General features: G+C 36.1%; 1 protein-coding gene and 1 long non-coding RNA gene across 2 annotated transcripts in view; both read left to right on the forward strand.

Annotated features, from left to right (window-relative positions):
- jupb (junction plakoglobin b) overlaps window positions 1-2,237 on the forward strand; it is a 146,266-nt gene extending 144,029 nt beyond the window's left edge. The window contains exon 17 of the mRNA XM_039825170.1: window positions 527-2,237. The gene's annotated coding sequence lies outside the window, so the exon portion shown is untranslated. The remainder of the gene's footprint in view (window positions 1-526) is intronic.
- A 4,686-nt stretch (window positions 2,238-6,923) lies between these two features.
- On the forward strand, window positions 6,924-23,597 carry LOC120574958. The gene is made up of 3 exons (XR_005641937.1): window positions 6,924-7,778; window positions 10,682-10,778; window positions 23,463-23,597. It is a non-coding gene; the product is annotated as an uncharacterized LOC120574958 (long non-coding RNA).
- Window positions 23,598-27,029: the final 3,432 nt, after the last annotated feature.

Here is a 27,029-nt window from a genome sequence, read left to right on the forward strand (position 1 = left end):
TAGCTGATTGGTGTGACAGAACCTTAACTGATGTCATGAAGGCAATAATAGGTTTTGTTGTTAATATGGTTATATTTTCATTTTATTTTTTTGTAATTGTATTTATTCTTATATTTTTGTAGAACTGACTCTAAGAGCAATGCACATGAATTCCAATGTACATGTGGAAATGGCAATTAACATATTTTCTATTCTATTAGATATACTGTACTGTCCCTGATTCAAATTGTGCTTTATAAATTACAATAGAACACTACTTTATTATTAGTCTGCATTTAAACTCACCCAAAAAAACCATACACAAGTGGTTCCCAAACTTTTTCTGCAGGGCCCCCTTTTTGTAGATGCAAATATTGCCTTGCCATATCTGGCAACCTGCACTTTAGCCAGATGTAAATTTGTGTTTCCTCGGATGTCAAAGAAATTTCCCGCCCTTATTCTGCCTCTGATTGGCTTACCTTGATATTCTTATCCTAACCCTAACCAATCAGATAAATTCATATTTTCTGTTTTTTTTTTGTTGCAGGAGATTAAAACAGAAATGCTGAAAGAAAACAAGAGCATGAACAAATCACAGGAAGAAAGACTGGAGGAATGGATGGAGGAAGAAGGAGATTGGAGTTTTTAATCACAAACGGAATCAGCCCTTTCCAACGGGAGGGGAAAAAAAAATTCCCATTTGGCAATCAAGAACTATCAAAAGAGGTTGCTTATTAAAAAGAGGTTTATTGTTGCTGTAAATGAAATATGTAACTTTGTTATAATGTTTTACTGTGGGGTGGAAGTGTGTGTGGGGGCGGGGGGTGTCTGAAGATTTGAGACATTGTTACACGGGTAACCTTTTGAAGCAATCAAACTAGGCAAGAATGCATTACAGTTTGGGACGTGTGGAGCAAATATAGGAGGGGCTTAACCAAACTTAGCTGGTAATGCTTACCAAATGTTTTAGCATTTTATCTGTACAGGAGCTACTAGTTAGAGAGAATTTGAATTTGCTGAAATATTACGACATCAATGTTAAAGTGGGATGTCAGTGATGCAATGCCTGTTGTAACATTAGCTGTGACATACAGATAATATTTTTCTCACATGTTGATACCTCATGGGAAACACCCATATTAGTCAGTAAGAAGTTCCATTACATTATAGTTAACTATAGCCCCCAGTTTAACCAAATGTTTTATTGACATCACTAAAACACTCACTATGATAACTATTCACAACTCTGAGATTTTTTCTTGCAAAACCTGCAGCATTTTACAGAATAGATTTTGTCCCTGATTGGCATTACTGCCTATCACCATTGCTACCAAATGTTACCCATGTATCCCAGCCTTTGGCTGCTGTCTTTTAGATGTCTCCACTGTGTATTTGATGGTGCACATGTCCCAGGGTGTCCATGTGTGGTTGTTGCATGGTAGTATCGTGTACTCATGGAAATATTCTTTACCTTTACATACTGAGAAAAATAGATATCCGGGTTGTACAAGCCACTTTGGATTACGCCGGCCATTTGGAAAACCTCAGTGAGGAACAGGACTACAAATCCCACCATGTCACAGCCTCACTTTCATCAAGTGGATATTCTGTTCAAATGGCCATAGGAAATGGACTACAAATCATCTTGGCATCTTCGGCATCAGACTACACAGCCCATCATTTTTCAGTAATACCCAGTTGGACCAACACCTCCACTGGAAATGGACCGCAGCTCTTTGATCAGTTTGTACACACCTTTGTGGGTGCCATGTAGTACACTGCAGAGTAAATTTACAACTTGCACCTTGCTTACACAAACATTATGACATGGCTTTTGTACTACTGTGGGCGGATCATAGAAATTTGTTGATAACTGTATGTCACTGGTCACTGTCAATAGAGGAGTAGGGGGTGCAACCTCTAATACAACATAATACGTGCTGCTGCTCACAGCATGTGTTAAGATTCAGTCATTGATTAGTATGCAGCACCTTTTCTATCTAACCATCACATCATATTGCAGTCTACATGGTCTGCATTTAAGTTGCTGCAGTTGGAATGTGGACATCATGGCACCAGGGGGAAATGTACTTGCACAGTACAAGGCTGCTGTTGTCGGTTGCAATACGAACAACAACCGCGTTAGCCTGCAATGTTAAGAAAGCACAACTACAATGACTAATCAACTGCTAAGGCAATCTACCACAGCTATACTGTTCCTGAATCTGAACATCATTAAATTTTGTTATTTTCAACTGTTTTGGTATACATTTATTATTCTTGCATGGACGACTATCCAAAGCTATGAAAGATTTAAAATGCTCAAATGAAAACAACTCTAACGCATACATATTTTCTTTTAATGTATGCCTTACATTTTAAATTATATTTGAGAAAAATTATTTTAATGTGGCATGGAAAACACAAAAAACAACTGAATTCATTCAGTTATCAAAGACAAAAAGCCATCATCATTTTGTTCTCCTAATTATGGCACAGTAAATGCACACAAAATGAAAACAATATGAATTGTGTTTTACTTTATTTCTTTGTTGGATTAAGACATCTCCAAAGTAAAGGGAAATTATGGTTTGTTACAAATTGGGTTTTATCTTCTTAGCTCAGGACATTTGTTCTGCAAGTTATATCCGACATCTGGGAAATGCAGCAACATCACTAAAAATACTGTAAGTTCAATAAGGGCAAGTAACACAAACCGTCAGATGACGAGAATGGCTAAACTGTTGCTTTGTTTTAAACCTGTAGCATCATCTGATTGTTCATGTTTGTTGCCCCACTGGACATATTTTTAGTGATGTTGTCATGTTCACAGCTCTCAGCAATTAATTCCAATAGCTCTGATTGCCAGAGCTACTAAAATAAAACCCAAGTTGTTTTTTCTGTAAGTAAAGGGTAACACCTTTCAACACAAACTTAAAATGTGTTGTAGAGAAATGGGTACATTTTAGGGCCTTTCACAGTACAGTTAGCTCTGTTAGCCTGGCACTTTCAGCTGGTTAGTTAGTGAGAATGTTTGATATAGTGATGGCCAATTGAAGCTTCATCAGGCATTTTCTTTATTTTCTGAGCCCACTAGATGGCACTCTCTGTTGAACAAATGGTTGAAAGCGCACTAAATTATCATTCCTTGAGTCTTTTTCTTTAAACCAAGAGTGCCATCTAGTAGGGTCAGCAAATACTAATGGTTCATGAAATGGTTCATTTTTCTATGCTCTTCACTTTGTTTGTTGTATCCCTATCTTTGCCAGGTACTCTGAACTTTGCCAAGAAAATCTGTTTGACTTTTTGTTTTCTAAGAGCTCCCTCTAAATGGACTCCTCCCAAATAGTACCATGTGCAGGTATGAACAGCTCTTATGAAGTAATTGGACAGAGTCGTTATTAGCACCTGAGAAGAAAGCATCCTTAAAGGGGTTATATACGACATCTGGGCTCTCATACACGGCTTTTACCAGTGTTTGGTTCAGAGCCTGGGCCAGGATTGCCCGCACCCGGCTCTCACTGCTGATGGCATAGTGGCAGCTAACATAGCTTACAATGGCAACAGTGCTGACAGAGCCTATAGGGGTTAGCTCACACTCACCAGGGCGACCTGGTGCGGAATCGGAGGGGGTGCGTTAGCTTCCCCGATGGTTCTGGCCAGCCTCTGTGGGTCAGGGTGGCGCCAATTAGCTAGCCAGTAGGATATGAACGGGGAGGGAAAACAGTTTCAAAGGGAGGGACTTGTGCACTAACATGAACGTGCGGCCAGACCGGCTATCAAAACAGTGAACAGAGAAGCTTGGATAGACCCTTTTCACCATGACGTCATCTAACTTCCGCCTTGCCTCGTAGCAGTTTAACTTCACTTCCGTTTTACCCCCGTTAACTTGAGACTTCTCCCTGAAATACAACTGTTCACAATTGTAAACTACCTTAGTAAACTAGGCAAACATTAGGAGCAACTTTAGTACCAGGTACCAATAACGTTAAAATGTAGCATTACATTGCTGCCTGTACTGTAACAAGTTTACTTAACGCTTTGTTAGGCAATTACTTTATTCATGAATGTATTGTAACTCACCTATTTCCATACTGTTGTGCAGGATAGCTAGATAAATATTGATTCCTGGTTTCTTTTCTCCCCGTGTCTGTATTGCAACAGTATCCCATCCAACAACGAAGCATGGCACAATTTCGAGAAGATGCTTTTGCAGTGTACCATTTTGATCAGACAAGAAACAGAAATTCCTGTATCGGAGTTTTCACGATTTCCCTGTTGATGAAGAAATAGCACTTTTCCCCTTGATGGTAGATACACATCAGCCAGTGGACGGATCCGTATTAAACAGGGATCAGTGCCGTCTACATACCACAGGAATGATTGGGGTAAAGGTAGGTGAACAGTGTTAAACTTAATCCAATAATATATTACTTGTACAACATGTTTAATAAATTTAATCCTGATGCAATATAGCTGTTACATTTTGTCATTTTGGGGACTGGCAAAAAAAAAAAAAGTAAAGTAAGTTAGTAAAGTAAAAGTATATGGCAGTTAAGTAAAATTACTATTTTATAGCAGTATTTGGAGTAACTGGTCTCTCTGTGAAAAGACTTGACATCTTATAGCCGAGACGCACTTAGCCTATTATCGGCCGTTAGACAGTCTGGCGAGGTCAGTGACGCGAATCTGTTCGGTGTGTCCCGTGCCGTCGTCAGTCTGGGGGGCTGTCGGCGTTCATTTTCGCCGACCTGACATGTTCAGTCGCCGGCAGGGCAGTCGGGACTCACCCGGAAATGGGGAGCGGAAGGAGGTGACTAGAGTCTCTCAAAATCTGATGAAAATCTTTTAAACTGACCTTTGTTGAGCTGAAATGAAGACAGATTCAGGAACTGCATGGCCTATTTCTCGCTTATATTGTTTTCAGTACAATATGAGATCGTATTCTGAACGGCCGCCATGACAGTCTGGCTTTGAATTTCCGGAGAAAACAAACCCATGTGACGCATTCGTCCAATCAGGCTTCTTGGATGAGTATCAGAAGTTCAAGTCTTTTCACAGAAAGACCAATTACTCTAAAAACTACTACTACTACTACTACTACTACTACTACTACTACTACTACAAGATAGGTCTTCACTGTGTTTTGGGAGTCCGTTTATAACTCTGCTTCATGGTTTGTATACTGGTCTAAGACACAGCAAACAACACAAGTGACACCTAGCCCTCATCGAAAACTTCCACGTATTGATGAACTGTTCATGTTTCTGTGTCGTTTTGCAGCTGGGCTTCAGGAGAAAACCTTGTCTACCATTTTTGAGGTCAGCCTGTCCACAGTTGGCTGCATCATTTTAACATGGACTAGCTACCTTTACCAGGTTCTTGGCTCACTGCCGGTGTGTTCAAGTTCAAGCTCCACTCCCCTCAGGTGAGAGTTATAGTAGACTGCACCGAGATCTGCTGTGAAACACCATCCTCCATCTCACTACAGTCAGAAACCTTTTCAAGCTACCAAACTCACACCACCTTTAAAGGACTTATTGGTGTAGCTCCATGTGGTGTTATCACATTTGTATCGACATGGAAATATCATGTAAATGTCAGATCTTGCATTTAATTCAGGCTGGAGATAAAGTAATGGCTGACAAGGGTTTCCTGATCAAGAGGATGTTGTCAGAAGTGGGGGCAACACTCATCTCACACACTCATCATCTCTCCACTGAGGAAATTTCCTCAGCTCAGCAGGGAGGACACCATGAAGACCCACGCCATCGGCTGGCTGAGGATTTTAGTCAAGATGGCCATAGGGAGGGTGAAGGAGTACCATATCTGGAATGGGCTTGTTCCTCTTTCCACAGTGGGGTTGGTGAATCAGCTGTGGGCCATGTGCTGCCTCATGTCAAACTATTAGGGACTTCTTGACATTAAAGGAGACAAACCAGTCTGATGTTTTTCTCAACTTAAGTCGCATATTTCCTGAGTGAGCAAGATTAACTGTAAATAGAAGTGCTTTTATATTACTGTATTGTATGTACAAAAAAATGTCAATATTAATTAACTGCTGGTAATTTAGTTGATCTAAAGTAATACTATATGTTTTTTGTTGAGGGTAATGACTTTTTCATGGCTATTAATGAACCTAATGTTGTGATATTTTATGAAAAAAAAGCGATAAAAAAGCCATAGTATAGCATGTCAAAAAAAGTGATTAAAAAGCCATGGTACAGTATGTCGAAAAAAGCCATAGTATAGTACAGTGGTTCCCAACCTGGGGTCCGGGCACCCCTCAGGGGGGCGGCAAAGATCACTGGGGGTGTGCAAGTCTTTATCTGGTTTGAGGTTGAGGTAAAAAAAAATATTTGCACATGTTAAACAAATTATGATAATACACTAGAATATATAATGTGTACAAAAGTCTGTATAAAAACTATATATTTTTGTTCTCGCTTAAAATTGTAGGCAGACTACTTAGTAAGCCAAACCTCCGGGACCTCTTAACCAGTGGCCCTTGCTGTCATCAGGTCAGCTGCTAGCCGCTATCATCCTCGTTTTTCTTGCTGCCACGGCATCACTATTTTATGAATAAAACATGGTGGAGAAACGTAAAAGTGCTGATAACTGCTCTGTATCAAAAAAGAAAGTAAGGCTCTATCTCGATAGTTACCTCAACTTCGGTTTCGGGGGGGGGCTCAGCTTTTCTTAGACATGAGTAGGGGGGGCGCCAAGGAAAAAAGGTTGGGAACCACTGGTATAGTATGTCAAAAAAAGTAATAAAAAGCCATAGTATAGTATATTGAAGAAGTGATTAAAAAGCTATAGTATAGTATGTCGAAAAAAAAACATTGTATAGTATGTCCACAAAAGTCATAGTATAGTATGTCGAAAAAAGACATAGTGTAGTATGTCGAAAAAAATTATAAAAAGCCATAGTATATTATGTCGAAAATAGCCATAGTATTGTGGGAAACCAGCTGACTTGGGCATGTGATCATGTGACGGTTTCCAATCAGGAAGTGATAAAAAGCTCACCAGGTGCAGTCATTAGTCCCTTACCTCTCACTGAGTGCACTGCGTTTGTGTGGATTCTCCAGGTATGAAAATGTTTGGCTGCGGTAATTTGGGGAACAAGTACAGCTTAAGGTTGATTTCTGATTTTTGGTCCCACTGTGATAGCCAGGCACAAGTTCCCGTCCTTCACGGAGTGAACTGGGGCAGATTGACGTTTGCTACTGACAAATGAGCTGCTGTGGCTGTAGAGCTCCGGAAAATACTCCTCCTCCTGCATTAACTGTGCTATAGGAGTTTGTGTCCTTGCAAAGAGGACCAGTCCAGTCAATGTTTTCTACGTTTATTTTACCATTTTGTTTCTTTTGGTTATTTGCCTTGGTTGATTATTTTCTTGTGATTTCATTTACAAGTGGTCTTTAGATATACTTTTTATGGACGTTTTGGCATAGGTTTCTCTCCTCAATTTATGTCTGCTCACAGCTTGATCCTGTACAAGGCTGGGGTCCGTGTCGACACACTGCCTCCTCGTGGTGAGACTGTACTGGGTGACACTCTGTTACGGTGTGTATGTAGCCTCGACACTGTAGATTTTGTAGTGACTTGCATGATATTTTGTAGTGACTTGCGTGATATTTTGTAGTGATTTGCATGATATTTGTAGTGAATCGTGTAGAAATAAGTGTGTAGCGCGTGTCCTTGTTGGTGCTGGGCCTTCTGTCTCCTTCTGTCTCCTACAGTCCTCTCCCGGAGAGGTGTGCGCGTGCCGACCCGACCTTCCTACTTTGAGGAGAGTAAGACCACATGTATCTGCCATCTAATTGTTTTATTAATCTGCCCTTGCTATTTTAATTGGAAATCTTTTAAACTTTTTGTAATAAAACCAAACTTATTTTTGTACAATATTTGCCTCCTGTTAATTGTTCCTGTTAGGGGAGAACTAGAGTTGGTCACACAACATACTAATTAACATAGTAAGGGTTCAAAGGGTTCCTCCTAACCCTCAATAGGAGGTGGCGTTGTCAGGTCTGAAAGGTTTACTACATTTCAGTATGCTGAAAAGTTATTAAATATAGTTTGTCGAAAAAAGCCATCGTATAGTATGTCGACAAAAACTAATGAAAAAGTCATAGTATATTATGTTTAAAAAAGTCATAGTATGTCAAAAAAAGTAATAAAAAGCCATAGTATGTTGAAAAAGTGATTAAAAAGCTATAGTATGTCGGAAAAGAAACATTGTATAGAATGTCGACAAAAGTCATAATATAGTATGTCGAAAAAAGCCGTAGTATAGTATGTCGAAAAAGGGATTAAAAAGCTATAGTATGTCAAAAAAAGTGATTTAAAAAACCATGGTATAGTATGTTGGAAAAAAGTGCTTAAATATCTATGGTATAGATTGTCGAAAAAAAAGCTATAGAATAGTAGGTCGAAAAAAGTGATAAAGCCACAGTATAGTATGCCAAAAAAGGTGATTAAATAGCCATAATAAAGTAGTTCCAGCATAGCCATAGTATGTCGAAAAAAGGGATAAAAAGCCATAGTTAAGTATGTCGAAAAAAGCCATTGTAAAGTGTCTTAAAAAGTCATAGTGTAATATGTCGAAAAAAGGCATAGTATAGTATGTTTAATTAAGTAATAAAAAAGCCATGTTGAAAAAGTGATTAAAAAGCCATGGTGTATATAGTTTGTTGAAAAAAGTCATGTCGAAAAAAAAGTGATTTTTAAAAAGCTATAGTATGTCGGAAAAAACATTGTATAGTATGTCGACAAAAGACATAGGGCCCTATCTTGCACTCAGCGCAATTGCCTTTGTACACCGACGCATGTATCATTCCTATTTTGCACCCGACGCACAGCAGACTTTTCCCTCCACAGACGCACGTCGGTAAATTAGGGAATGAATTTGCGCTCCCGGGCGGTTCAGCGAAAAGAGGAGGCATGTTCTGGCGCAAACGTTACGTAATCCTATTTTGCAGTTTCAGAAAACAATTCCGCCACTGACCAGGGAAAAACCTAGTCTAAAGTCAAGTGGGCTAGTCTAAAGTCAGTAGCGTTATTCAGATGCTATTTTAGGGGCGCATGCTTGGCCATAATGTAGCGTGTAACGCGGCGCATACACTTCTCTCATCTACAGCAGTTCCAATTTTTGAAAACCATACATAATTACAAAGAAAAATATTACTGAAAATGCGCTTCAGGTGTTTGGATAGGTCAGGAGGCATTTTACAGTACAGTCCTCAAAAAGTCGCAGCATTCTTTGTGGCTTGTTGTGTTTTACACAACATTACCATGAATCATGGATGTGTTGATGACATAAATGAGGAAATATTAGGACTTAAGGAGACGTGATGTTGAACTACGGTGGGATTGGACACTCCGGTGGAATCTGGTGAATCTGGAGTAATGCGCGATGCGCTCCTGATGGAGCGGGTGGACGGAGATGGAGTGGGGGGAGGAGGAAGGGGCACAGCAGGAGCAGGTGGTGTGTTTGGAGGCCCACGCTCCATGGCTGCAGCAATCCACTCCAGACTTGAGGAGATGCGCCCGAGAGGCCGCAGCAACATCGCCACCCGGACAAGACGGGCATTTATTACTTTGCCTCATCCCGGACAGCTCCCGCTGGCGTGCACCATGCAAATCCGCCGTCATAATAGCAATCCGCCATGGAACAATACGCCTGCTCTTAAAGGGAATGTGAGAGGACGCTCTGATTGGTTATTTTCACGTTACGCCCAAACCACACCTAGCTACTTCAGACCAACCCATTTAAGATTTGCGTCGGGCGCAAGAGTCATTTATCCCGCCGGTATAATAGCAACAGCGCCCGAGATCTGACCACAAAGCTACTTGCGTTTGGCGTTTCACACTTGCGTTTCAGATCGTTAAAATAGGGCCCATAGTGTAGTATGTCGAAAAAAGTGATAAAGCCATAGAGTAGGATGTCATAAAGTGACTATAAAGCCATTGTATGTAGAAGATGGTGATAAAAATCCATAGTATATTATGTTGAAAAAAGTAAAAAAAAGCCATAGTATGTTGAAAAAAGTGATTAAAAAGCTAAAGTATAGTATGTTGAAAAAGCCATAGTATAGTGTCAAAAAAAGCTATACTATGTCAAAAAAAGCCATAGTAAAGTGTCATAAAAAAAGTGATTAGGAAGCCATAGTATAGTTTGACGAAAAAAGCTATAGTGTAGAATGCTGAAAAAGTGATAAAAAGCTATAGTGTGGTATGCCCAAAAGAATTATTAAAAAGCCATAGTATAGTATGTCGAAAAAAGTGATTAAATAAACCATAGTAGAGTATGTTTGACAAAAGTGATTAAAAAGTCTTGTTACACTTTGTCACAAAAAATGGGATTAAAAAGCCATATTATATAATGTCAAAGTGAGAAAAAGCCTTAGTATAGTATGTCATAAGAAAGTTCTTAATGATTTAAGTCATACAATCAAGTTCTTTATTATCAAGTGCACAATTGCAGAGAAGCACTAATACATTTCATAAAACAGCAATAGTATACTATGTATGTAATAAAGTCATAAAAAGACATCAGAAATTTTATTAAAGGATAAAATGTAGAGATGAAGTATAACAAATATCAAATAAAATATATTTGTGGTAATGAGTAATAGCAAGATGATGAAACTGTTGTGATTTGGGTCTCTGATAGTCCTGTTGGCATCTTCCTGCACAGTGGGATGTAGGTCCTCCATGGATGGGAGCTCCGTCCTGGGGATGTGCTGAGCACATTTCATCACCCTCTGTAGAGCCTTACCTTGTATGTCGTGAAGGTATGTCGTAAAAATAATGAAAAACAAATAGTCGAAAAAAAGTGATAAAGCAATAGTATAGTTTGTCGACAAAAGTGATAAAAAAATCCATAGTGTAGCATGTCAAAAAAAGTGATAAAAAGCCATAGTATGTTGAATTAAGTGATAAAAAATCCATAGTGTAGTATTCCAAAAAAGTAATTAAAAAGGCATAGTCAAAAAAGTGATTCATATAGTATGTCGAAAAAAAGTCATAGTGTAGTATGTCGAAACAAATTATAAAAAGGCAATAGAGCAGTACGACGAAGAAAGTGATTAAAAAGCCACTGTATATTATGTCAAAAAAGTCATGTTATAGTATGTCGAAAAAAGGGATACAAAGCCATAGTATAGTATGTTGAATTAAGTGATTAAAAAGCCATAGTAAAGTATGTCGAAAAAAAGTGATTAAAAACCATAGTGTAATGTCAAAAAAGTGATTATAAAGCCATAGTATGGTATGTTGAAAAAACGCCATAGATAGTATGTCAAAAAAAGCGGTAAAAAGCCATAGTACATTATGTTGAAAAAGAAGTGAAAAAAAGCCATAGTGTTATGGTTTCGGTGTTTTGCCTTGTATTTTGTTTCATTTCTTGTTTGTCTTGTTTGTAGATATCTGTATGTATCCTGTTTTGTATATTTCTGTTGAATATATCTCTGTTTACTTATTTCCCTGTTCATTGTGTAGGTTTCTGTTTGCCCTGTTGTGACTGTGTTCTGTGTTTTGTGTATTTACGTTTCCTGTTTTATTTTGATAGTCCTGTTTTCTGTCTTGTCTTGTCTAGTTTACTTCCTGTGTTTTCCCGCCTTTGTTGATTACCCTTTCTATCCTGTGTTTCACCTGCCGTATCACCTGTCCCTCGTTACCTCATTACACAGTGTATTTAGTCCTTGTTTTTCCTTTGTCGCTTGTCAGATCGTCTTGTGTCTTTACCCTGTCAGTTTGTGTCCGTTATCCTGCCTGCGTGAGTTTGTGTTCCTCGCCCTGCGAAAGAAATGTGATTAAAAAGTCACGGTATAGTATGTCGAAAAAAGGTGATTTAAAAGAAATAGTATAGTATGTCAAAAAACGTGATTTCAAATCTATAGTATGTCGAAAAAAGTCAGTGTAGAATGTCGAAAGAAGTGATTTAAAAGCCATAATATAGTATGTTGAATTATGTGATCAACAAGCCATAGTGTAGTATGTCCAAAAATGTTAATAAAAAGCCATAGTATAGTATGTCGAAAAAGGACATAGTATAGTTTAAAAAAGGTATGAAAAAGCCATAGTATAATATGTCGAAAAAAGAAATAAAAAAGCCATAGTATAGTATGTTGAATACGGACATAGTATAATAATAATAATAATAATAAATTGAATTTATATAGCGCTTTTCATGGACTCAAAGTCGCTTTACAGGGCAGGGTAGATTATAAAAACATAACAAAACAAAACGAGCAAACAAAACAAGTAGAACAAAACAAGATACAGATGAAAAAGGGAGGGGGGCAGGTGGACTATGGGTAGGCTGAGGTGAAGAGATGGGTCTTGAGGCGGGACTGGAAGATGGTGAGGGACTCAGAGGTGCGGATCTCTTGGGGGAGGGAGTTCCAGAGCCTGGGAGCTGCTCTGGAGAAGGCTCTGTCCCCAAAACGCAGGTTGGACTTTTGGATGGAGAGGAGACCGGCTGAGGTGGATCTGAGGGACCGTGAGGGTTGGTAGGGGAGAGGAGGTCAGTGAGGTATGGGGGGGCCAGATGGTGGAGGGTTTTATAGGTGAGGACCAGGATTTTGTAGGTGATCCGGTGGGAAATGGGAAGCCAGTGGAGTTGTTTTAGGACTGGAGTGATGTGGTGCCAGGATTTGGAGCAGGTAATGAGGCGGGCGGCTGAGTTCTGGACCAGTTGGAGTCGGTTGATGTTGGTAGAGCTGATGCCGAGGAGAAGTGAGTTGCAGTAGTCCAGTCGGGAGGAGATGAAGGCGTGAATGAGTCTTTCCGCAGCGGGGGTGTGAGAGAGGGTCTGATTTTGGCGATGTTGCGCGGAGGTGAAAGAAGGAGGTTTTAATGACTTGACGGATGTGAGGCTCAAGGGAGAGGGTGGAATCAAAGATACGCCAAGGTTGCGGGCCTTGGGGAGATGGGGAGACAATGGTGCCGTCGATGGTGAGAGTGGGGTTATTGGTTTTGCTGAGTGTGGATTTGGAGCCGATCAGAAGGAATTCTGTTTTGTCGCTGTTGAGTTTGAGGAAGTTGTGTTGCATCCAGGTTTTAATAGCTGACAGACAGGAGTTGATGTGGGAGAGGGAGGTATTGTGTGGGGATTTGGTGCTGAGGTAGATCTGGGTGTCGTCAGCATAGCAGTGGAAGTCCAGGTTGAAGTGGCGGAGTATCTGACCAAGAGGGAGGATGTAGATGATGAAGAGGAGGGGCCAAGTCACGGAGCCTTGGGGAACACCTTGAGTGACTGTGGCTGTGGCAGAGGTGTGGTTGTGGAGAGAGATGAAATGGGATCTGTTGGAAAGGTAGAGTGGAGCCAGCTGAGTGCAGTACCGTCGATACCGAGGTCTTTGAGTCTGGTGAGCAGGATGTTATGGCTCACGTAGTCACGAAGGCTGCACTCCAGGTCGAGGAGGATGAGGATGTTGAGGGAACCCGGTGTCAGCAAAGGTGAGGAGGTCGTTGAGGACTTTGAGGAGAGCGGTTTTCTGTGTGCTGTGTAGGGGGCGAAACCCAGATTGGAGAGGTTCGAATAGGTTATTGGCAAGAAGATGGGTTTGTAGTTGTGTGGCGCGACTATGCGTTCCAAGGTTTTTAGACAGAAAGGGAGGTTGGATATTGGGCGGTAGTTGTTGAGAGAGGAGGGATCCAGACCAGGTTTTTAAGGATTGGGGTGACAGCGGCAGTTTTGAAAGCAGAGGGGACAGTTCCAAGGGACAGTGAGGAGTTGAAGAGGTTAGTGATGTAGGGGCATAGGACCGGGAGGCAGGACTTCAGAAGTGGAGTAGGGAGGGGGTCAAGGGAGCAGGTAGTGGGTTTGGAAGAGCTGATGAGTTTGGAGATTTCAGGAGGAGTGACTGGGTTAAACTGGGAGAGGAGGAAGTGTGGAGGAGGGGTCGGGAGGTCTGGAGGGATGGAGAGAGGAGGGTCCAAGGTATAGTATGTCGAAAAGAGTGATAAAAAGCCATAGTATAATAAGTCGAAAAAAATTATGAAAAAGACATAGTATGGTATGTTGAAAAAAGGGATAAAAAAGCGATAGTGTAGTATGTCGAAAAAAGCAATGAAAAAGCCATAGCATAGTGGGTCGAAAAAAGGGATATCAAAGCCATAGTATAGTATGTCAAAAAAAGTAATGAAAAAGGACATAGTATAATATGTCGAAAAAAGTGATTAAAAAGCCATAGTATAATATGTCGAAAAAAGGGATAAAAAAGCCATAGTATAGTATGTCGAAAAAGGACATAGTATAGTATGTCGAAAAAAGGGATAAAAAAGCCATAGTATAGTATGTCGAAAAAGGACATAGTATAGTATGTTGAAAAAAGGGATTAAAAAGCCATAATATAGTATGTTGAAAAAAGTGATTAAAAAGTCATAGTATAATATGTCGAAAAATGTCATTTAAAAAGTAATAGTATAGTATGTTGAAAAAGCCATAGTATAGTATTTCGATAAAAATGTTTAAAAAGCCACTGTATAGTATATCGCAAAAAGTGATAAAAAGCCATAATATAGTATGTTGAATTATGTGATCAAAAGGCCATAGAGTAGTATGTTGAAAAAGTGATTAAAAGCCATAGTATATTAAGTTGAGAAAAGTGAATAAAAAGCAATATTATAGTATTTTGAAAAAGCCATAGTGTAGTATGTCGAAAAAAGGGATAAAAAAGCCATAGTATAGTATGTCGAAAAAAGGGATAAAAAAGCCATAGTATAGTATGTTGAAAAAGGACATAGTGTAGTATGTCAAAAAAAGCCATAGTATAGTATGTTGAAAAAAGGAATTAAAAAATCATAGTACAGTATGTCGAAAAGAGTGATGAAAAGATTGACATAAAAGCCATAGTGTAGTATGTCGTCAAAAGTAATGAAAAAGGACATAGTATAGTATGTTGAAAAAAGGGATTTAAAATCCATAATATAGTATGTCGAAAAGAGTGATAAAAAGCCATAGTATATTAGGACGAAAAAAGCCATGGTATAATATGTCGAAAAAAGGCATAAAAAAGCCATAGTATAGTATGTTGAAAAAGGACATAGTATAGTATGTCGAAACGAGTGATAAAAAGCCATACTATAGTATGTCGAAAAAGGACATAGTATAGTATGTTGAAAAAAGGGATTAAAAAGCCATAGTATAGTATGTTGAAAAAAGCCATGGTATAATATGTTGAAAAAAGTAATGAAAACGCCATAGCATAGTATGTCGAAAAAAGGGATTAAAAAGCCATAGTCGAAAATTAATCCTATAGTATGTCGAAAAAAAGGATAAAAAAGCCATAGTATAGTATGTCAAAAGAAAGGATAAAAAACCCATAGTATAGTATGGAGGACCAGGCCTGCTTACAGAGGCCCAGAGGTCACCTGATTGATTGACCTTCATGGAGTCGGAGAACATGGAGGAACCAAGGAACATGTACACACCTTGAGAATCACTGCCATCACTTATGTGTGAAAGGCTGAGTAACAGTTGCGCTCGGTTTGCAAGCACAAGAACACGTTGCAGGTCATACACCGCACTCGGGTTCTTCCAGTGCAGCCTAGTTGTCTGCAGCACATTGCATTCTTCAGGCCGATCATCTCTGGGAGGTGGGCATTAGCCCTCCTGTGGACCGAGACATGGGGCAACTCTGTCACATGACGTTTCACTCCCTGGTTTGAATCTTCTTCTTCTAGTATGTCGACAAAAGCCATGGTAAAATATGTCGAAAAAGGCATAAAAAAGCCATAGTATAGTATGTCGAAAAGAGTGATAGAAAGCCATAGTATAGTATGTTGAAAAAGGACATAGTATAGTTTCTCGAAAAGAGTGATAGAAAGCCATAGTATAGTATGTTGAAAAAGGACATTGTATAGTATGTCGAAAAGAGTGATAGAAAACCATAGTATACTATGTTGAAAAAGGACATAATATAGTTTCTCGAAAAGAGTGATAGAAAGCCATAGTATAGTATGTTGAAAAAGGACATAGTATACTATGTCGAAAAAAGTGATAAAAAAGCCATAGTATAGTATGTCGAAAGAAAGGATAAAAAAGCCATAGTATAGTATGTCAAAAAAGGCATAAAAAAGCCATAGTATAGTATGTTGAAAAAGGACATTGTATAGTATGTAAAAAAAAAAAAAGCCATAGCATAGTATGTTGAAAAAAGGGATTAAAAAGCCATAGTATAGTATGTCGGAAAAGGGATTACAAAGCCATAGTATAGTATGTCGAAAAAAGGGATTAAAAAGCCATAGTATAGTATGTTGAAAAAAGGGATTAAAAAGCCATAGTATAGTATGTCGGAAAAAGGGATTACAAAGCCATAGTATAGTATGTCGAAAAAAGGGATTAAAAAGCCATAGTATAGTATGTCGAAAAATGGGATTAAAAAGCCATAGTATAGTATGTCGAAAAATGGGATTAAAAAGCCATGGTAAAATATGTCGAAAAAGGCATAAAAAAGCCATAGTATAGTATGTTGAAAAAGGACATAGTATAGTATGTCGAAAAGAGTGATAGAAAGCCATAGTATAGTATGTCGAAAAATGGGATTAAAAAGCCATAGTATAGTATGTCGAAAAAGTGCTAAAAAGACATAGTATAGTATGTTGAAAAAGGACAAAGTATAGAATGATTCAAAGAGTGATAGAAAGCCATAGTATAGTATGTTGAAAAAAGGGATTAAAAAACTATAGTACAGTATGTCGAAAAAAGTGCTAAAAAGCCATAGTATAGTATGTCCAAAAAAGCCATAGTCGAAAATTAATCCTATAGTATGTCGGAAAAAGGGATTAAAAAGCCATAGTATAGTATGTTGAAAAAAGCGATTAAAAAGCCAAAGTATAGTATGTCGATAAAAGGGATATAAAAGCCTTAGTGTAGTATGTCGAAAAAAGAGCTTAAAAAGGCATAGTATATTATGTCCAAAAAAGCCATGATATAGTATGTCGATAAGGGATAGAAAAGCGATAGTATAGTATGTCGGAAAAAGGGATAAAAAAGCCATAGTATAATATGTCGAATAAAGGCAATAAAAAGCCATAGTATAGTATGTCGAAAAAAGTGATAAAAAGACATAGTATATTATGTCGAAAAAAGGGATATGAAAGACATAGTGCAGTATGTCAAAAAAAGAGCTTAACAAGGCATAGTATATTATGTCCAAAAAAGCCATGGTATAGTATGTCGATAAAGGATTAAAATGCCATAGTATGTCGAAAAAAGGGATGAAAAAGCCATAGAATAGTATGATTCAAAGAGTAATAAAAAGCATAGTATAGTATGTTGAAAAAGGACATAGTATAGTATGTTGAAAAAAGCCATAGTATAATATGTCGAAAAAAGGGATAAAAAAGCCATAGTATAGTATGTTGAATAAAAGGGATTAAAAAGCCATAGTATAGTATGATTCAAAGAGTAATAAAAAGCATAGTATAGTATGTTGGAAAAGGACATAGTATAGTATGTCAAAAAAAAGCCATAGCATAGTATGTTGAAAAAAGGGATTAAAAAGCCATAGTATAGTATGTCGAAAAAAGTGATGAAAAGACAGTATGGTATGTCGATAAAAGGGATATAAAAGCCATAGTGAAGTATGTCGTAAAAAGAGCTTAAAAACTCATAGTATATTATGTCCAAAAAAGCCATGGTATAGTATGTCGGAAAAACGGATAGAAAAGCCGTAGTATAGTATGTCGGAAAAAGGGATGAAAAAGCCATAGTATAGTATGATTCAAAGAGTAATAAAAAGCATAGTATAGTATGTCGAAAAAAGCCATAGTATAATATGTCGAATAAAGGCATTAAAAAGCCATAGTATAGTATGATTCAAAGAGTAATAAAAAGCATAGTATAGTATGTTGAAAAAAGCCATAGTATAATATATCGAAAAAAGGGATAAAAAAGCCATAATATAGTATGTCGAAAAAAGGGATGAAAAAGCCATAGTATAGTATGTTGAAAAAAGGGATTAAAAAGCCATAGTATAGTATGTCGAAAAAAGGCATAAAAAAGCTATAGTATGTTGAAAAAGGACATAGTATAGTATGTCCAAAAAAGCCATAGTCGACAATTAATCCTATAGTATGTTGAAAAAAGGGATCAAAAAGCCATAGTATTGTATGATTCAAAGAGTAATAAAAAGCCATAGTATATTATGTCCAAAAAAGCCATGGTATAGTATGTCGGAAAAATGGATAAAAAACCCATAGTATAGTATGATTCAAAGAGTAATAAAAAGCATAGTATAGTATGTTGAAACAGGACATAGTATAGTATGTTGAAAAAAGCCATAGTATAATATGTCGAATAAAGGCATTACAGTTTTTTTCGATTGCTAAACGACAGTGGGCACAACTGGAGTCACATGTGCAAAACTCAAACAACAGTCTGCACTACCTACAGTCACCTGAGCTAAACAGGTCACATCACCTGCAAAACTCATTCAAAGCAACACAACTCTTAACACACGTCTCAAACAGTATGCACAGGCCTCACTGAGATAACACACACTGTCACTCAGAACACACTGAGGGTAAAAACACTAGCATCAAACACCAATACAGAAATTACAAACTTTCTCATCTTTACAGTTTGAACAATTTGAGTGACTTGCCACTACTCAACAGTTTATTTAAGGAAAAAATATAGATTGTATAGCATACCAATTTTTACATAAGGTAAACAAGAAGGAATGAAAATCAGCAGTTTTCTTCAATAAAGTATTTTGTCTCTAGTAATTTATGGAATTACTGGGGAAAAACTAAAGGTACATAACAGTACCAACGAATAGTGTGACTAATCCTGCCTCTCTCGGCATCATGTGGCAAGTTTTCTTCATCACATTGGATGTCTGCATCATCTCTAAATACAAATGAATGTGGTGTTTCTATTGCTTTCACCTCCATTACTTTCTGAAAAACAGTAAGAATGCAGTTTTACTATTGTAAAGATATTGTGTTTTTCACTTTTTTTATAGCTGTGTACATAACCTCAGACATCTTACCTGGACATATTGGTCTCTTTGCTCTTTTACCTGTTTCTCTCAAACAGTACAGTGTATGATTGTTTCATTCTTATTTGGTGTTTGTATACAAAAAAAGACTTTCTGAGCTTTCTCTGTATAAATACCGTATATGTTCACTAACTAGTCTAAAACAAGACACCTGCTTAGGCTTTCAGCTAAAATTGCAATCAGCAGTGTTTGATAGGCACCAGACTGAAATCTATTCTGTTTTGAATGTGTGGTTTACAGTTTTGACAGCAGTGTGTTAGCATTTGAACAAAGTGCTGTAAATCTACAGTGTTTTGCACGTTGTGGTTAAAGTCATGGGATAAGTGTGTAGAGTTTTGAAAACTGTGTTCAAGCAATGAAAAATGAACTAGAGTTTGGTCCACATGAACTGCTGCTGTGCAGACTGTAGTTAGAGTTTTGCACATGTGACTCCAGTTGTGCCCACTGTCGTTTAGCAATCGAAAAAAACTGTAAAAAGCCATAGTATGATTCAAAGAGTAATAAAAAGACATAGTATAGTATGTCGAAAAAAGTGATAAAAAGACATAGTATGTTATGTCGAAAAAAGGGATAAAAAAGACATAGTATAGTATGTCGAAAAAAGAGCTTAAAAAGGCATAGTATATTATGTCCAAAAAAGCCATGGTATAGTATGTCGATAAGGGATTAAAAAGCTATAGTATAGTATGTCGAAAAAAGGGATGAAAAAGCCATAGGGAGGTATGTTGAAAAAAGCCATAGTATTATATGTTGAATAAAGGGGTTAAAAAGCCATATTATAGTATGATTCAAAGAGTAATAAAAAGCCATAGTATAGTATGTTGAAAAAGGACATAGTATAATATGTTGAAAAAAGGGATGAAAAAGCCATAATATAGTATGATTCAAAGAGTAATAAAAAGCATAGTATAGTATGTTGAAAAAAGCCATAGTATAATATCTCGAATAAAGGGATTAAAAAGCCATAGTATAGTATGTCGAAAAAAGGGATAAAAAAGCCATAACATAGGATGTCGAAAAAAGGGATGAAAAAGCCATAGTATAGTATGTCGAAAAAAGTGATAAAAAGCTATAGAATAGTACGTTGAAAAAAGCCATAGTATAGTATGTCGGAAAAAAGTGATAAAAAGACATAGTATAGTATATCGAAAAAAGGGATGAAACAGCCATAGTATATTATGATTCAAAGAGTAATAAAAAGCAATAGTATAGTATGTTGAAAAAAGGGATTAAAAAGACATAGTATAGTACGTCAGAAAAAGGGATAAAAAAGCCATAGTATAGTATGTCGGAAAAAAATGATAAAAAGACATAGTATAGTATGTCGAATAAAGGGATTAAAAGACATAGTAAGTATGTAGAGCTCAATTAATATTGTTGTATGGTCGAAAAAGGAATGAAAAAGCCATAGTATAGTATGTCGAATAAAGGGATGAAAAAGCCATAGTATAGTATGAATCAAAGAGTAATGAAAAGCACAGTATAGTATGTCGAAAAAGGACATAGTATAGTATGTCAAAAATAGCCATAGTATAGTATGTTGAAAAAGCCATAGTATAGTATGTTGAAAAAAAGCCATGGTATAATATCTCGAATAAAGGCATGAAAAAGCCATAGTGTAGTATGTCGAAAAAAGAGATTAAAAAGCAAAAGTATATTATGTCCAAAAAAGCCATGGTATAGTATGTCGAAAAAAGGGATAAAAAAGACATAGTCGAAAATTAATCCTAAAGAATGTCGAAAAAAGGGATGAAAAAGCCATAGTATATTATGATTCAAAGAGTAATTAAAAGCCATAGTATAGTATGTCGAAAAAAGGGATTAAAAAGCCAAAGTATACTATGTTGAAAAAAGCCATAGTATAGTATGTCAGAAAAAGGGATTAAAAAGCCATTGTATAGTATGCCGAAATAGGGATATAAATGACATAGTGTAGTATGTCAAAATAGACATAGTATAGTATGTAGAAAAGAGTAATAAAAAGCCATAGTATAGTATGTCGAAAAGAGTGAGTAAAAGACATAGTATAGTATGTCGAAAAGAGTAATAAAAAGCCATAGTATAGTATGTCGAAAAGAGTGATTAAAAAGCCATAGTATAGTATGTCGAAAAAAGGCATAAAAAAGACATAATATAGTAAGTCGAATAAAGGGATAAAAAAGCCATAGTATAGTATGATTCAAAGAGTAATAAAAAGCCATAGTATAGTATGTCGAAAAAATGGATAAAAAAGCCATTGTATAGTATGTCAAAAAAGCCATAGTATAGAATGTTGAAAAAATTGATAAAAAAGCCATAGTATAGTATGTCGAAAAAAGGGGTTAAAAAGCCATAGTATAGAATGATTCAAAGAGTAATGAAAGCCATAGTATAGTATGTTGAAAAAAGGGATTAAAAAGCCATAGTGTAGTATGTCGAAAAAAGAGCTTAAAAAGGCATAGTATATTATGTCCAAAAAAGTCATGGTATAGTATGATTCAAAGAGTAATAAAAAGCATAGTATAGTATGTTGAAAAAGGACATAGTATAGTATGTTGAAAAAAGCCATAGTATAATATGTCGAATAAAGGCATTAAAAAGCCATAGTATAGTATGATTCAAAGAGTAATAAAAAGACATAGTATAGTATGTCGAAAAAAGTGATAAAAAGACATAGTATGTTATGTCGAAAAAGGGGATAAAAAGACATAGTATAGTATATCGCAAAAAAACAAGAAAAGCAGGCAATATTATTTCAAAAAGCCATGGTATAGTATGTCGATAAGGGATTAAAAAGCTATAAGTATAGTATGTCGAAAAGGGATGAAATGCCGTAGAAAGTATATTGAAAACCATAGTATTATATGTTGAATAAAGGGGTTAAAAAACATAAAGTATAGTATGATTCAAAGAAATAATAAGCATAAGTATAATTATGTTGAAAAAGGGACATAGTATAATATCTCGAATAAAGGATACGCTTAAAACCATAGTATAGTATGTTCGAAAAAAGTGATAAAAAGACAAGAATAGCTATGTTAAAAAGCCATAGAGTAAGCATATCAAAAAGGCAATAGTATGGTTCAAAGATATAATAAAAGGATAGTATAATATGTTGAAAAAGGACATTGTATAGTATTTCAAAAAAACCATAGTATAGTATGTTGAAAAAAAGGGATATAAAAACATATATAGGATATGCAAACCATAGTATAAAGTATGTTGAAAAGGAAAAGTAAAAGTATAATATGTTGAAAAAGGGATAAAAACCCTATAAAATTATGATTAAAGTATCCAAAGGTAATAAAAACAAATTATATTTATGTTGAAAAAAGCCATAGTATAATATCTCGAATAAAGGGATGAAAAAGCCATAACATAGGATGTCGAAAAAAGGGATGAAAAAGCCATAGTATAGTATGTCGAATAAAAGGGATTAAAAAGCCATAGAATAGTATGAATCAAAGAGTAATGAAAAGCATAGTATAGTATGTTGAAAAGGACAAACTATAGTATGTCAAAAATAGCCATAGTATAGTATGTTGAAAAAAGGGATTAAAAAGCCATAGTATAGTATGTCGAAAAAAGGGAATAAAAAGCCATAGTATAGTATGTCAAAAAAAGCCATAGTATAGAATGTCGAAAAAAGTGATAAAAAGCCATAGAATAGTACGTTGAAAAAAGCCATAGTATAGTATGTCGGAAAAAATTGATAAAAAGACATAGTATAGTATATCGAAAAAAGGGATGAAAAAGCCATAGTATAGTATGTTGAATAAAGGAATTAAAAAGCCATATTATAGTATGATTCAAAGAGTAATAAAAAGCCATAGTATAGTATGTCGAATAAAGGGATGAAAAAGCCATAGTATAGTATGAATCAAAGAGTAATTAAAAGCACAGTATAGTATGTCGAAAAAGGACATAGTATAGTATGTTGAAAAAAGCCATAGTATAGTATGTTGAAAAAAAGCCATGGTATAATATCTCGAATAAAGGCATGAAAAAGCCATAGTGTAGTATGTCGAAAAAAGAGATTAAAAAGCAATAGTATATTATGTCCAAAAAAGCCATGGTATAGTATGTCGAAAAAAGGGATAAAAAAGACATAGTCGAAAATTTATCCTAAAGTATGTCGAAAAAAGGGATGAAAAAGCCATAGTATATTATGATTCAAAGAGTAATTAAAAGCCATAGTATAGTATGTCGAAAAAAGGGATTAAAAAGCCATAGAATAGTATGTTGAAAAAAGCCATTGTATAGTATGTCGACAAAAGCCATGGTATAATATGTCGAAAAAAGGCATAAAAAAGCCATAGTATAGTATGTTGAAAAAGGACATAGTATAGTATGTTGAAAAAATGTATGAAAAAGACATAGTATATGTGGAGGTGTGGGGAGGAGGTGGTGGCTCAGGTGAGCAGGCTGGGAGGGACTGATTGTTACAGCTGCAGTGAGTTGTCTAATCATGCTCTCCCTTTAAAGCTGCAGTGAGCCAGAGCAAGCTTTGGTTGGCCGACTGTGGGAGAGGAAACGAGGACGCTGTGTGGTGGGCTGGACAGTGCAAAGTTTTGCCCTCGCGACCGAGAGCCTCGGGCCAAGTGGGAGCGAGGGAGCTCCGGATGGATTGTGTTTTTTCATTGCTGATGCGATCATCAAATAAAGAGCTGTGGCAAATATTCCTCCCCGTGTGTCTGTGGTTATCTATGAACAGAGGTTTACAGCAGCGGAACTGATACAGTATAGTATGTCGAAAGAAGGGATAAAAAAGACATAGTATAGTATGTCGAAAAAAGAGCTTAAAAAGGCATAGTATATTATGTCCAAAAAAGACATGGTATAGTATGTCGAAAAAAGGGATGAAAAAGCCATAGGGAGGTATGTTGAAAAAAGCCATAGTATTATATGTTGAATAAAGGGGTTAAAAAGCCATAGTATAGTATGATTCAAAGAGTAATAAAAAGCATAGTATAGTATGTTGAAAAAGGACATAGTATAGTATGTCGAATAAAGGCATTAAAAAGCCATAGTATAGTATGATTCAAAGAGTAATAAAAAGCATAGTATAGTATGTTGAAAAAGGACATAGTATAATATCTCGAATAAAGTGATTAAAAAGACATAGAATAGCATGTTGAAAAAAGCCATAGTATAGCATGTCAAAAAGCAATAGTATGATTCAAAGAGTAATAAAAAGGATAGTATAATATGTTGAAAAAGGACATTGTATAGTATGTCAAAAAAAGCCATAGTATAGTATGTTGAAAAACGGGATTAAAAAGCCATAGTATAGTATGTCGGAAAACCGGAAAAAAAACCATAGGATAGTATGTCGACAAAAGGCATAAAAAAGCCATAGTATAGTATGTTGAAAAAGGACATAGTATAATATGTTGAAAAAAGGGATGAAAAAGCCATAATATAGTATGATTCAAAGAGTAATAAAAAGCATAGTATAGTATGTTGAAAAAAGCCATAGTATAATATCTCGAATAAAGGGATTAAAAAGCCATAGTATAGTATGTCGAAAAAAGGGATAAAAAAGCCATAACATAGGATGTCGAAAAAAGGGATGAAAAAGCCATAGTATAGTATGTTGAATAAAAGGGATTAAAAAGCCATAGAATAGTATGAATCAAAGAGTAATGAAAAGCATAGTATAGTATGTTGAAAAGGACAAACTATAGTATGTCAAAAATAGCCATAGTATAGTATGTTGAAAAAAGGGATTAAAAAGCCATAATATAGTATGTCGAAAAAAGGGAATAAAAAGCCATAGTATAGTATGTCAAAAAAAGCCATAGTATAGTATGTCGAAAAAAGTGATAAAAAGCCATAGAATAGTACGTTGAAAAAAGCCATAGTATAGTATGTCGGAAAAAAGTGATAAAAGACATAGTATAGTATGTTGAAAAAAAAAGCCATAGTATAGTATGTCGAAAAAAGGGATGAAAAAGCCATAGTATAGTATGTCGAATAAAGGGATTAAAAAGCCAAAGTATAGTATGTCAGAAAAAGGGATAAAAAAGCCATAGTATAGTATGTCGGAAAAAAGTGATAAAAAGACATAGTATAGTATGTCGAATAAAGGAATTAAAAAGCCATATTATAGTATGATTCAAAGAGTAATAAAAAGCCATAATATAGTATGTTGAAAAAAGCCATTGTATTGTATGTCGAAAAAAGGGATGAAAAAGCCATAGTATAGTATGTCGAATAAAGGGATGAAAAAGCCATAGTATAGTATGTCGAATAAAGGGATGAAAAAGCCATAGTATAGTATGAATCAAAGAGTAATGAAAAGCACAGTATAGTATGTCGAAAAAGGACATAGTATAGTATGTCAAAAAAAGCCATAGTATAGTATGTTGAAAAAAGCCATAGTATAGTATGTTGAAAAAAAGCCATGGTATAATATCTCGAATAAAGGCATGAAAAAGCCATAGTGTAGTATGTCGAAAAAAGAGATTAAAAAGCAATAGTATATTATGTCCAAAAAAGCCATGGTATAGTATGTCGAAAAAAGGGATGAAAAAGCCATAGTATATTATGATTCAAAGAGTAATTAAAAGCCATAGTATAGTATGTCCGGAAAAAAAGGAAGTCATCGCAGAATAAGTATGTTGAAAAAAGCCATTGTATAGTATATCGACAAAAGCCATGGTATTAATATCCGAAAAAGGCATAAAAAAGCCATAGTATAGTATGTTGAAAAAGGACATAGTATAGTATGTTGAAAAAATGTATGAAAAAGACATAGTATATGTGGAGGTGTGGGGAGGAGGTGGTGGCTCAGGTGAGCAGGCTGGGAGGGACTGATTGTTACAGCTGCAGTGAGTTGTCTAATCATGCTCTCCCTTTAAAGCTGCAGTGAGCCAGAGCAAGCTTTGGTTGGCCGACTGTGGGAGAGGAAACGAGGACGCTGTGTGGTGGGCTGGACAGTGCAAAGTTTTCCTCGCGACCGGAGAGCCGGGCAAGTGGAACGAGGAGCTCGGATGGATTGTGTTTTTCATTGCTGATGCGATCATCAAATAAAGAGCTGTGGCAAATATTCCTCCCCGTGTGTCTGTGGTTATCTATGAACAGAGGTTTACAGCAGCGGAACTGATACAGTATAGTATGTCGAAAGAAGGGATAAAAAAGACAGTATAGTATGTCGAAAAAAGGGATAAGAAAGCCATAGACTAGTATGTCGAAAAAGGACAAAGTATAGTATGTCGAAAAAAGGCACAAAAAAGCCATAGTCGAAATAATTTATGAAAAAGCCATAGTATAGTATGTTGAAATAAGCCATAGTATAGTATGTCGAAAAAAGGGATAAGAAAGCCATAGTACAGTGTGTCGAAAAAGGCATATAAAAGCCATAGTATAGTATGTTGAAAAAAGGGATTAAAAAGCCATAGTATAGTATGTCGAAATAATTTATGAAAAAGTCATAGTATAGTATGTCGAAATAATTTATGAAAAATCCATAGTACAGTATGTTGAAAAAAGCCATAGTATAGTATGTCGACAAAAGCCATGGTATAATATGTCGAAAAAAGGCATAAAAAAGCCATAGTATAGTATGTTGAAAAAGGACATAGTATAGTATTTCGAAAAGAGTGACAGAAAGCCATAGTATAGTATGTCGAAAAAAGGGATTAAAAAGCCATAGTATAGTATGTTGAAAAAGCACATAGTATAGTATGTCGAAAAAAGTCATAAAAAAGCCATAGTATAGTAAGTCGAAAAACTTTATTAAAAAGCCAAAGTATACAATGTTGAAAAAAACATAGCATTATATGAAGAAAAAGCCGTGAGTATAATTATCGAAAAGGGATAAAAATGCCATAGTATAGTATGTCGAAAAAAAATTGATTAAAAAGCCATGAGGTCTACTATGCGAAAAACATAGTATAGTATGTCGAAATAAAGGGATATAAAAGACATAGTATGGTATGTAGAATACGAAAAGAGTGGATAAAAGACATAGTATAGTATGTCGAAAAAGAGTAATAAAAACCATATTATGAGTATAAATTCATAGTATAGCATGAAATAATTTATGAA

This window comes from Perca fluviatilis, chromosome 15 (genome assembly GCF_010015445.1).
Source record: "Perca fluviatilis chromosome 15, GENO_Pfluv_1.0, whole genome shotgun sequence".
NCBI lineage: Eukaryota > Metazoa > Chordata > Actinopteri > Perciformes > Percidae > Perca > Perca fluviatilis.